This window comes from Plectrocnemia conspersa, unplaced genomic scaffold (genome assembly GCF_051122295.1).
Source record: "Plectrocnemia conspersa isolate PC_06_02 unplaced genomic scaffold, ASM5112229v1 ptg000013l, whole genome shotgun sequence".
NCBI lineage: Eukaryota > Metazoa > Arthropoda > Insecta > Trichoptera > Polycentropodidae > Plectrocnemia > Plectrocnemia conspersa.
In genome coordinates this window covers 27,905,001-27,917,646 of record NW_028277177.1, presented here as the reverse complement: position 1 = coordinate 27,917,646, position 12,646 = coordinate 27,905,001, and the positions used below count along the sequence as shown (strand labels likewise).

At 29.1% G+C, this 12,646-nt stretch overlaps 2 non-coding genes across 2 annotated transcripts; both read right to left on the bottom strand.

Annotated features, from left to right (window-relative positions):
* Nucleotides 1–3,022: 3,022 nt before the first annotated feature.
* Nucleotides 3,023–3,098, bottom strand: TRNAK-CUU (transfer RNA lysine (anticodon CUU)). Its single transcript has one exon. It is a non-coding gene; the product is annotated as a tRNA-Lys (tRNA).
* Nucleotides 3,099–6,629: 3,531 nt separating this feature from the next.
* Nucleotides 6,630–6,705, bottom strand: TRNAS-GCU (transfer RNA serine (anticodon GCU)). The gene has a single exon. It is a non-coding gene; the product is annotated as a tRNA-Ser (tRNA).
* Nucleotides 6,706–12,646: the final 5,941 nt, after the last annotated feature.

The following is a 12,646-nucleotide window of genomic DNA, read 5'->3' as shown; positions in this document are numbered from 1 at the left end:
GTCTTTGATGTAATGTTTAAAATCTGGAATATTGAATTTGTATGATTTTTTTCTACAATGATGCCAGATCCAGTACGTATATAATCATGTATTTTTTCATCGGCTTAACAATGAAGCAATGTTTCGTATTAGGGATCTTGATTTTTATAAATATTTTTATCTGCTTTCCGCATCGTAAAGTGGATCCTTTGTGTCGAAACCTAATTTTATATGTCAGCGATGTTTGAATCGTACTAATAGCACTTAAATTAGAGGTCTCTATACAATTGATGGTTTGCTGTTACTTTCTAAGAAAGGGAATATGAAAAAATAATTGTGATGAACTTTTTTTCTTCATGGTAGCTGTTTTTCGCCATACATCCAGTTTTAGCACTTTCTTCCCATCAAAACAGACACAACCACCACCATCTCGGCGTCATAACGACCACCTTTGGTCAAACCCATCGTTCTGGGGGTGGCGTTTAGGATATTTATGCCAAGGGTGGGACCTGTCGGCGTGTTCGACTGATCCAAGATTTAAGGGCTGCTCGCGTCTTCGCTCAAGAATCAATGTGCGAAGATATAGAGGGTGGGTCGAAAAAAATGTACACAATAAAATATATGGCACTTCACTAACCGAATTTATGTTCCGTACGTGGGCCATAAATTATTGTCGAACGAATTCGAAAGACTAGAGTACGTGGACTGTTCGAAAAGTTCCCAAACTTTAATTTTAATTAAATAATTTTTTTAAAGAAAAATACTATATATTATGTTAATGTTAGACTATAAAATTGTAATTTTACACAAATTAGAACTACTGTCACATAGAATTTTTTATCAATTCAATTTTTTGCAGATCAAGGAATAGTAGTACGTTGATCTCCCCCCGTTTTCCCGATCGTATATCATTTCAATATTTGGTCAGAACTTCCATACGGAGCTCTACTTTGAATTTCGCTTTACTTTTGATGGAATACACAAGAGCTTATCCTGAACTAAAATCAAGAGTAACTACTTTTAATAATCTTATATAATATAATATGCCTTGAATCTTCAAGAGTCTAACTCAGTTTTTAAAATGCAGCACTACGTCACGGATCTAAATATATTAAAATAGCTACAATTTTCACAAATTCTACGGTGATATTTTTACTGTTGCGAATCTAAGGTTACAGTTGATAAAAGTTATACATATAAACTAAGTGACCTTTTCTGTATAGAAAAATCTTGTTTGAGAAGATTGGGACTTGTCGCACTATTTTAAAAGTTTGGGAACTTTCTGAACCAACTTTCTATGTATGTAAGTGTGTGTGGGTGTAGTTCTTTGTGACCGGCCGGAATTGATTACCGTTCAGTGTCTATACACGTGAAATTTACATTGTTTGCGTACTGTTCTTTTCAAAGGCCAAAAAATCTCTCATTTTTCGTATGAATGTACGTGACGCTGCGGAGAGAATTATTATTCGCGCAACGTACGAATTGTGATTAATGCGCGTCGTAAAACTGCTTTGAAAAACAAACGATGTATGTGGGACAATGGTTCGTTTGAGACGTAAAAAACAATGGATCGTTTGATGAAAGGTGAAAATGTTGTGATGTTTCGTCAATGGTGTGTGTCATTTCCAATTAATAAATTTTGTACAATCGTACATTTATTTAAATGAAAACAACTTACGCAATGGATTGGTAAGTTATTGTTAAAAATATGATCAATTATCGCGAAACGATCGATTGTGAAATATCAGTAGCTCTTTGTCCAGACAATTTTATGAGTTAATATAAAAAAATGTAATTATTAAAATAGCAGCTGATGAGAATCTAAACTTGTTTTCAAAGTATCTAAAATTATCAACTTTAGGGATTTTAATTCTCGGAATTCCAAGAATCGATACTTTTACTTTCATAATAGATAAATCTCAGATTTAAATAATTTTCCTTTAATGGTTTCATGGTAATCATTTAAAAATTTATAAATAAATAAAGTTAATATTATTTTGGGGCATCAAGAAAATAATCATTTCTTCAAAGTTTATTAAAAAAATAATAATGTTTAAATTAAGTTTTAATTTTATCTTCCGTTTAATATGTTGCTAAAAATACTTGACATTAATTTTAAATCTTAAAGGAATTTTAAGAAAAAAATCAGAAATTTCAAGGCCAATCCCGGGAGAGAATACTTAGTTAGGCAATTCGTGTTATAGTATAAACTTTTTTAATAAAAGTTTAACGGCCACTAATTTTCATAATAGCTTTGTTTTTGCGTTTTCTTCACTACAATAAAATATTATAGATATTAAATGGTTTTAAACTTGACTAAATCATAAAAATGTTTTATCTACTATTATCATATTTGTACATACATATGTAAAAACTATTAATTAATTAATTTTAAAATATTACATTTTAATACTATTCTATCCCTTTGATTATTCCTTAGAAATGTAGCAACTTAATATAATATTTTAATTAATTTTTTTTATAGTTTTTATAGATTTTTTATTTAAAAAAGATTATTGAAATGATAAATTATATTTAGCTACGGTACATTAAATTCCTTGTGCTCACTTATAACTATAATATTTTTAATTTACTTGTATTTTATTGTATTATAGCAACAATAAATATACACTTGGTTTTAAACTTGGTTAAATAGTTTGAAAAGAAATATATTTTAATAGGTATAGTAGCGTAGAATATAAATATGATAAACATTTATATGTATTTTTTATTTTTAAGAATTTATTAACGCAATTCCTCATGAGTAAGAAATAACTCATGAATATAATTCGTATACATTTAGAAATATATTTATAATTAAATTTTAAAATAACAAATAAAAAAACGAGAAGCATGGTAATGGACAAAATAATAACAATTATATAATAATATGATATATGTATTATTTATTGACCATTTTTTTGACCTTTTATCGACCAACTTGTAATCCAGAACTCAACTTTGGTTACAATAATTAAATTGATTTTTTTTAATTGAAATTTTATGTTTAATAAAATAGTTTATATATAGAAATAAAAATAGCTGGCCAACAGAGGATTTGAACCTCTATCCTTCAGTCTTAAGCAGTTTGATGCTCTTACCAATTGAGCTAGCTGGCCTTCGACTCTTTGCATGAGTTTTTCCTCATATCTATAATCAAATCACGAGTACTGGGTACGTCGTTGTTACATCGCGTTATCAATGATAGTATATTTGATAAAAAAATATAATAAAACTCAATGATTGTTTTATTATATATTTGTAATCAACATATTATATTTTCTATTTGTACTTCTAGAAAAGCTGATTACAGTTATTACCATATATATATATATATATATATATTACCTCATATATAGAGAAATGTAGATACCGCTATCAAGCGGTTGAGTTGAAATGGCAGCTCGTGTAACTCGGAGAGTCGAGTCGTATTATTGTCGGCTGTGATTTCAGTGAAGCATTCTTCACTGATTTGTGCACCATCTGTGATTTTATTTGTAACAAATGTTTTCGGTTTTTAAATAAGCTACCTCATCATGAACAATTTTATTAAAGTATCTATTAAATTTTTAATATTATATTTTTACTTTTTTTAATTTTCTGATCTCATGTTGAATGTTGGTTTTTTTTATCATATATCTTCCAATGAAAGAAAGCTATTCGGCTTAGATAGTACAATTAATATTTTTTCATCTTCATTATCAATACAAATTAAATAAAAAGCTTTCTATACTTATTTTCAACAAAAACGTTTTAGAAGGTTCACATTTATTTTTATTAATTTTGATTTTGCGATTAGTTGAAATATGTCTGAGAATTGATTTAAGTCCGTGATTTTTTTTACATTGTGTAAATATTATAAGACATCAGAAATGTCAGTTCGACTTTTTTTAATCCTTAATTTTAATTCGTTAATGAATTCCTTGCTTAAGGTCAGTTTTTTTATATATTTATATTAAAATGCAGTGTAGCGTCTGCGCCACAGAACAGGGAATTACCTAGAATGGTCGTTTTTCTATTTATTTCGTAAAAAATGATCCTTCAATTAATCCGAAAATCTTAAATTAAAACAATGATATATCAAAAAAAAGCGTTTGCACAAAATCTTAAAGATGTGTTTTAATTTTTTTTGAATATTTCACCGGCATTATTTATTTTATAAATATTTTTTAAGGTGGTAATAAATTCAGTATATAGATTATTTTAAAAGTTGTATTTATTTGTATTTGCATATTTTATCAAATAAACGTATATGTATGTATATATAATTATTAAAAGTATATCTTAAACATCGGTTAAATTTGGCTCTGTTAAACATACGCACGAGACGTATCGAGTGATGCTTAAAAAACCGTTTGCTTGGATTAGGTAAATGTATTAATTTGTGCTAACGCAAATAAATTTTACACCCTATAACTGAACAAACCGCAGTAATATTTATCACACAATGAATGTGGAGATCCATCCGACTGACTCAGTGGACGGAATTACGATTTAGATAAAGTTTGTTTTTGACTGCGCAAGCCGCTTCTATATATTCTTTATTCTGTGGTCTGCCCTTAAAAGAGTTGCTTCTTGGAAGCATAGAGTTTTTAAACTGGCAATTTTATTTTCAATAAATATAAATAATATATGAAATAATGTTAAATTTATTTCTAAAAAAATGTACGTTAAATTTATTTCGATAAATGATTTCTGAATACAGTTTTTCAGATTATTAAACCGTTTAATCATTGTGAGGAGACTATTCCACCGAGTTTTAGAATTCAAACTTAGGAATAATTTCATTCCAAATGCTTTCTTTACGTATTTCTAATTTTTAATATTATTTCACCAAACATATTTGTTTATATTTATTTTATAAATTATTTTTAAATTTTATTTTTGAAATTAGCACTGGGATTCTTAAATTTGTAATATTAAACATTAATTATATTTACACTTAGATTTTGCTTTAGTTTTAGATACTGAAATACCGGTATTTCGTATTTTTAAAACCGGTATTTAGTATCTGAAAACCGACTAAAATTTTGGTAATACGTATAACATATATGACGGCTTATATTCCCATTTTGGTGAAAGGCAGACTATGGAAAAAAATATTTTTCGTGCTACGCAAATAATTTGTTAATCCATTCTCTATACCAATTTTACTCTTTATCATAAACTTACGCCTACAATAATTTGTTTTAATCGAACTTTTAATAGATTTGGAAATCTTAAGATATTGCTATAAATCTTTTATTGCATCGCCATATTTTTAAAGGATATAATGTCCTAATAGAATATTTAAATGATTAAAAAAATAGCTAACGCTTCACCTCACGTGAATGTGGCTCACAAAGGGTTAAACGTACCGTTTTACCATAAAGCTCCCCCACACGCTCCAAACGCACAGTAGCGCTTAGTTATTGCTGTGAAAATATTTGCATTAGTGAATTCGGCTCGTGCACGCTGCAGATAAAATTAAAACGTGGTACTACTGGTTAACAGCATGACTGCGTACTGCTGCGTCTTATTGAAATGTTTCTAACTTATTAGAATTGCAAGAGTAGTTTGGTTAATGATAGCATTTCGAACAGTTTCTAATCTCAATAATGGTTTTGAAGAACATGCTAATGTGGGGGGTGAAAGCACTAAGAGATACTTCAGACCCACCCCTTCTGCACTTGTTAGTTCTGTTAGTGTATTGAAATAGATCTGACTAATTTAGAAAGGATTATGAAGTAAATTATTTTATTTTTACATCTGCAATCAAGAAACAATCAAAGCATATCTGCCTTCCAGTTTCCCTTTTTGGGTAGCTTAGGCAAATGTTATTGATTTCTTAATTAAATATTTTTAGATATGTTGCTGTATCAAATTATGTACCTTTACAATTTTAGCAAACAAACTTATTCAAAATATATTACCGATATTAATAAACAATTCAATTTGATATATCGTATCCAGTAACGCGTTCACAATGGGTTCTATTGATGCGTTTTTGTTTGAGATTCACCCTACAAAATGATTGGTTTTTCTGTTTCGATTATTATCGCCGGTCACTTCGGTTAGCTCTGACTATACATAATATTTGCTCAACTCGCACCCCTCGTTCGTTTTCGCAATGGATGGCAAAGGGCGCAAATGATCCAAATCGAACCGAGGGGTTCGCGAAACCCAATGAACACATTGCCCTGGGCCACTACTACAAGCCGCATTCGGCCCTGGGGTGGGTAAGAAAATTAAAAGTCCCCCTCGACATGATCAATGCTAGTAGGTACCATAATACCTATCAATGACTAAAAAAAATGCTTGCGTTGCGAAGCGAGGTGGAATTAAACTTTGGGAAAGTAGTGCTCTATCGTTTTAATGAAAAATATGCAAATAGGTCTAAGATGCCAAGAGTGCTGAGAAAGTTTTCATATATTGTGTCATATAAGAGGTTTTATGTTTTAATCGAAAATTGTTAGTTGAAGTTGGTGTGAAAAATATCCATTAAATCTTGATTTTGCAGAGCCAAATGCCATACAAACATATTTATTGCAAAAGACTGTTTTTTACCATAAAAAATACAGGTAACGATCACGACTTGCTGGTTCTACGTATTTTTTAAAATTGAAATTTTATGTTTAATAAAATAGTTTATATATAGAAATAAAAATAACTGGCCAACAGAGGATTTGAACCTCTATCCTTCAGACTTCAGCAGTTTGATGCTCTTACCAATTGAGCTAGCTGGCCTTCGACTCTTTGCATGAGTTTTTCCTCATATCTATAATCGAATCACGAGTACTGGGTACGTCGTTGTTACATCGCGTTATCAATGATAGTATATTTGATAAAAAAATATAATAAAACACAACTATTGTTATACTATATATTTGTAATCAACATATTATATTTTCTATTCGTACCTCTAGAAAAGCTGATTACAGTTATTACCATGCTGTTTTTAAACTACCTGAGCGTGTTAATTTATTTATTTTCAGTAAAAAAATATTTTTACTTTGCAAATTAAAATTTAAATTTGGGCTTCAAAAATGTTTTGTCATGGTAAATGAATTATTTTTGCACAAAATTTATAATTATTGCTGACTTTAATGTTACTTATTTATTTTATTTTTTTGGATGTCTATGGGTAATAGCTATTCACTATTTCACTGGACTATGATTTAAAAAGTATTATGTAAAATAAACATGATCTTATAACGCTAGAGTTAACTACAATATTTTTTTGCAATATGATAAATTTTTTAAATATACTTATTCAAAATCAGTGTATAATTTTTTTTAATTTTTACACTGATTGTAATAAAAAATGTCTATTGTTATTATTACTTCTTGTTAACGATCGCCGATATGACCATCTGCCAGATTCACTTTTAATGCGTAAACATATTTCGGGACTGTGCCCAAAAAACGATGCAATTGGCCAACCAGTGTCCTCATCTGCAATTCGCAGAGCTGTTTCAAATTAACAATATAAAAGATACGATATCAATATCACATGAGGCTTAGCATGAGGCACATCAGCGGATAATCTAGCATCATCACAAGATCACAATTATTTCACTGACTTTCAATACCAGCTATTTCGACCTTAAAAATATGTTTATAAAATAAACTTTTATCATCTTTTCCAGCGTCTATTTTGACTGCAAAATCACACCTTTGCAAAGGCTTCAAAACCCGAACGAATTCTACATTTTTACCACTAACATGAAAATCATTAATAATAAATCATGTCAAATAGTGACCAAGTTTTTTTATTAAGGTACATTAAAGTTTTTTTTTAAGTAAGTCTAATCCGCCAGAATAGTGATTTTTGTTTACCCTTGTATACCGTCGGCGTGACGAATTAACTTGTTTCGCAAGTCAAAAATACCTCTTTCTGTGACTTACTAAAAGTTTAGCCTCACCCCCAATTGATAGTCTTGAGAATTGCTATGAAAACATAAAAAGATTAATTTATAAACCATATCATGATTGGATCACAATTCTTATCAGTGCGGAAATGACGCAAAAAAATACGAATTACTTATTACTGTAAAAATACTAGCAATAACAAATTTAAAATAAATCTATTTTTAATAGACCGAAATAACACTGAATACAAGCGACAAGAAAAAAGTCGTGTTTATATAGAGTTTAGTAGAAAATATCGTCTTTAGGGACAGTTTTTTTATCAAAGAAACCCTTTGGTTTGTGCGTAAATTAGTCGGATCGAAATCAGTTAATTGGAATGAATGATGGCAATTCCGCCCCAGTGGACCATTACACCGAGCTTTGCGAACTTTCAAGGGCCAGGCAGAGCGCTTAAGCCTTATCCACGTCGAGAGACTTTTAAATTATATTAACATCTCAACTTTTGGACGTTTTTATTGCGTCACTTTTCATATCCTCCAAAGCCTCAACACTCCTATGATAAAACTCGCACTTGGTTATTAATCTGGCAGACAATATTTCTAGAAGTGAGTTGAGATTGTACATTACCATAATTATAATATACTTCTAGATATATAAGGCAATATTATATTTAGTTCATTTTAAAATGAATTATTTTATATTAAATTAATTAAAGTCACACCTTACACGGACTACACAAAAAGTAATTAGATCATCAGTTAATCTTGAAAAACTCACAGGTAGAAATTGTTAATTTTTGGATAATAAATTTACCAAAGAAACTCTTTAGCTATCTGATCAAATGTACGGACAGGCACTCCTAAAATATTATTTAAATCAAATCTATTGTTTTATACCAAATTATTATACAATATTACATAAAAATGCACCGTATTTCACTTGAGGTCCTATTTATTTAAAAAAAAAATATGTAACATTTTCAAGTAGACCACTTATGTTAAGAACCGAAACAGAAATGAGAGCATAAAGATTATTTAAAAAAGTTTGCTAGACCTCGAGGAAGTACCAAGAGGCTTTCAGCGCAAATTACCTTACCCTCTTTGAAGCGAGAGAGGAGGAAAGAATTGAAGGACGTCCATCACCTGGATCCAAAGCCGCAAAGGGGACAAGTATTTTAATAGACGATCGTACCCCTCTTTGGAAATACATCACATGCTACCCTAAAAAAATACATTTCGGAACATTACCCTTGAATGTGTGGCCCATCTCGCGTGACGCAAAATAGTTTTTTTTGCTCGATTACCCAGTAATTTTAATCGCTTAGATTCAGATAGATTATAGTTTTTTTTTTAAATAATTCGAATTAAAATTTATCAATAAAAACTATCCTTGTTTTTAAGCATAAGCATTTATGTGATCATGAAAATCAGAGCATTCCAAGCCTTCTATGACACTTGAAAATAGTATATCAATAATTTGCGGATACTTCAGAGCAAATTTATCGTTCAAACGAATGTTAATTTTTTACTGATAATATACATTTACGATTGCATTGCAACATGATAGGTGTGATAACAGAGCAAACACAATCAAATTATAGAATCAAAGTCTGTAAATCTATGTTATCTATTTAATTATTTATTATTAATGTTTACATTCAATAAATGTCATAATGATTAATTGATATTAAATTATATATTAATACAATAATCACTGCTTATTATTCAATAAATGATAGAAATAGAAAAACAATAAAATTAATATGAGATTCGAACTCATGTCTTTCTGCTATTTATATTTTTATTTAGTTGTTCCTGTTTATTTTATATGGCATTTATTAATTATTTTTCTTAAAGCAGACCTTAGTCTTAATATGAAAAAAAAATCCAGAGTTGATAGTAGTGGTTTAGTAAAGTGCTGCATAGAAAACCCATCTTTGACGAAATAAAATAAACAACTAAAATCTCATACTGTTTTAAAATGTAAAGAGAAGTGAATATAAAAAAGCCATCAGTGAAAAAATTTAAATTGATTTTAATTATCATTATTGCGTTCTAAGATTATTATTTAACATAATAAAAATGTAGGATGAAAATATATCCATTAACATTACCATAACGATTGCCAAATCACTAACTTGAATCGCATTAATTTGGTATCAAAGAGCGGTTTAATTTGCCTATTAAGAATCCAATATCGTCTCGGCCAGACTTAATGAATCAAATATTCACTTAATTTATTCAATAATTCACTCAAACTCAATCAACGCAAATATTATACTTAAGCTTAAAAGCGGCTCGATGGAAAAAATTGAGGTGCTACATAGGGAAATTTTTATTATAATTACATATATTTTTTTTTATATATGTATTAAATGAAATGAAACAGCCTGTTTTTATAAAATACAACATTAACAACTTTTTAGTAATTCATAAATATTTATGAGTAGATAAAAAATTATACTATTTTTTTAAATATAAAAATCGTTTGTTTTTTCACAAAAGTATTTTGTATCTCCGATATTTATGATAACATAGGTATGCTATTGCGCATATTTCACTAATGTTCTAAGGTCTTATCATTCACAAAGTTATTTAATTGTCCGCATTACTTTATTGTTTACAACTCAAACTTAGCCATAAATGTGCAATTTATCGCTACACAGATATATTTAATTTTAAAATAGTTATCATTAATTTAAGTTAAACTTAAACGTAAAGCATTTAAATATATTTAAGATGTTATTAAATTTAATTTTGTATTAATTTCTCATTGCATATCATGCGAAAAAATCTCTTTTTATTTTCATTAATAGGCTAATATTAATTATATTTAGCTACTAATGTTTCAATTAGTTTTAGAAAACATTAAAAAAAACATTAAATTTCTTTTAATTTCATCGCCATAACCGTAATTTTAAGCAATTAAAAAAATATACTAAACCATAACATGATATTTTTATCGTAAAAAAATAGTTAACAGTATATTACATTTAATTAAATGTACAATACATTGAATTTTTCCACCATAAATAATTAAACAAGGTTTATCTCACACACATTTAACAATAAAAACAACATTAACCCGGATCGTTACTCTTTATTTCGAACGGCATCAGAGGTGAACGCAAATTGAAGAAGGCTTTACATTCTTCCGTTGAATTTGTTTAGGCTTTACGACCACAAGGTTTTATTTGATTTGGCTCAGTTGACCTCCATTTGTGGCGAGAAAAAGAAACAAAGTTCCGGGACCTACGAATACTCGTGAGACCTTACGTATCGGTTTCAATAAAAGTGTCCTTTCAACCCCCTTTTTCCGAAGGTGTTTACTTTAATCAACTCGACGGACGCTTATAAAGTCCCTTCGGCGAATTATGCGATTAACCATCCCTTAATAACGTATCGGATGTCCTAAGATGTAACCCTTGATGTCATATTCGACATCGTCCAGGTAAATAATGATTAAAGTCATAAAAGGGATAACGTTGACGAGGAAATGAGCCGTTCGATGTTGATGACGCTTTTGACAGTGTCTTACGGTAATTTTATACGGCTTGAGAATTAATTATCAAATTTTGATCGAAATTGTCTGTTTAATGCGTAATTTAAGGAAACTGTAATTTATTGTTAGCCGATAAAGGTTGAATTAGATTATTATTATATAATATTGATTTTAAGGTGTAAATTTATTAATAAGTTTCAAATTACCAGTATTTAATTATTATTATTTATTAGAATATATACATTTCACTATTTTTTCAAACATATATTTTAATTTTTACAATTGGTACATACATACTAGAATAAATAAATTATTAGAGAAATATGCAAAAAAATATAGCTTAAATATCAGTCAAAAAAATATTATTTTTATTCTAGTGCTCAAGATTTATTTTGTTTTCTACTATCATGAATATCACAATCATACTCTTTCCAAATCACTGCTGTAAGTTCTTTAGCCAAGATTCTTCTTTATTGTATCTTGCCTTAGATAATAAAATATAAGAGTTTTTCTTTTTCTTTTTTGTATGGAGAATAACAATTACAGTTTTTTAATATTATAGTATTTTGCAACGGACTGTGAACAGATTTCTCCATATCAAATTGACCTTTCGTTTATGCGTGCACCTGCTAAATTATATGTTACCAAGAAGGTTAGTTTTTCAAAAACTGTGCAATGATAAAATTAATGTCTTTCTGTGTATAATGAAATAAATCTGATTCGAGACTCTCATGCAAAAAGTCACAGTTAATTTTACTATAAAATCCGGAATCTAATACACCTTGCAAAAAATTCAAAATCATTAAAACACTATACAATTTGTAAATCAAATCTTACAACTGCTTCATAACCAAAATCATGAGAAAAATAACAAGATTGCGCTACAATAGTGCCATATGTCTATATTGTTCTTTCTAGTTCATGATTTATTGAGCAATGTAGATAATTTGGGGTGGAACTAGACTCCTTGTTTGTGTCTCATACAATCTTATCAGACTATTTGGCATGGGTGATGTCGAAACGGTAGATTTAAATTAATCTTAGAGTCAGAATTGTTATCAGCAAATCTTAACTGTCCATGTAAGCTGAACTGTGATCCATTTAGTAAGGACCAGATAAGCTGACTCTCGAGGTCGGTCGACGAGAAGATAATTTTCTTGTTGACTAACCGAGTGTGGATCTTTGTTAAAATTGTTTTAACGCATTTTCATAAATAAAAATTTGAGTTTGCTGCGGAATCCGAACCCGCTACTTTTACGTGATAGCAACGATGATGTCTCTCTGTGTCTACATTCTTTCAAATACAGTATGTTAA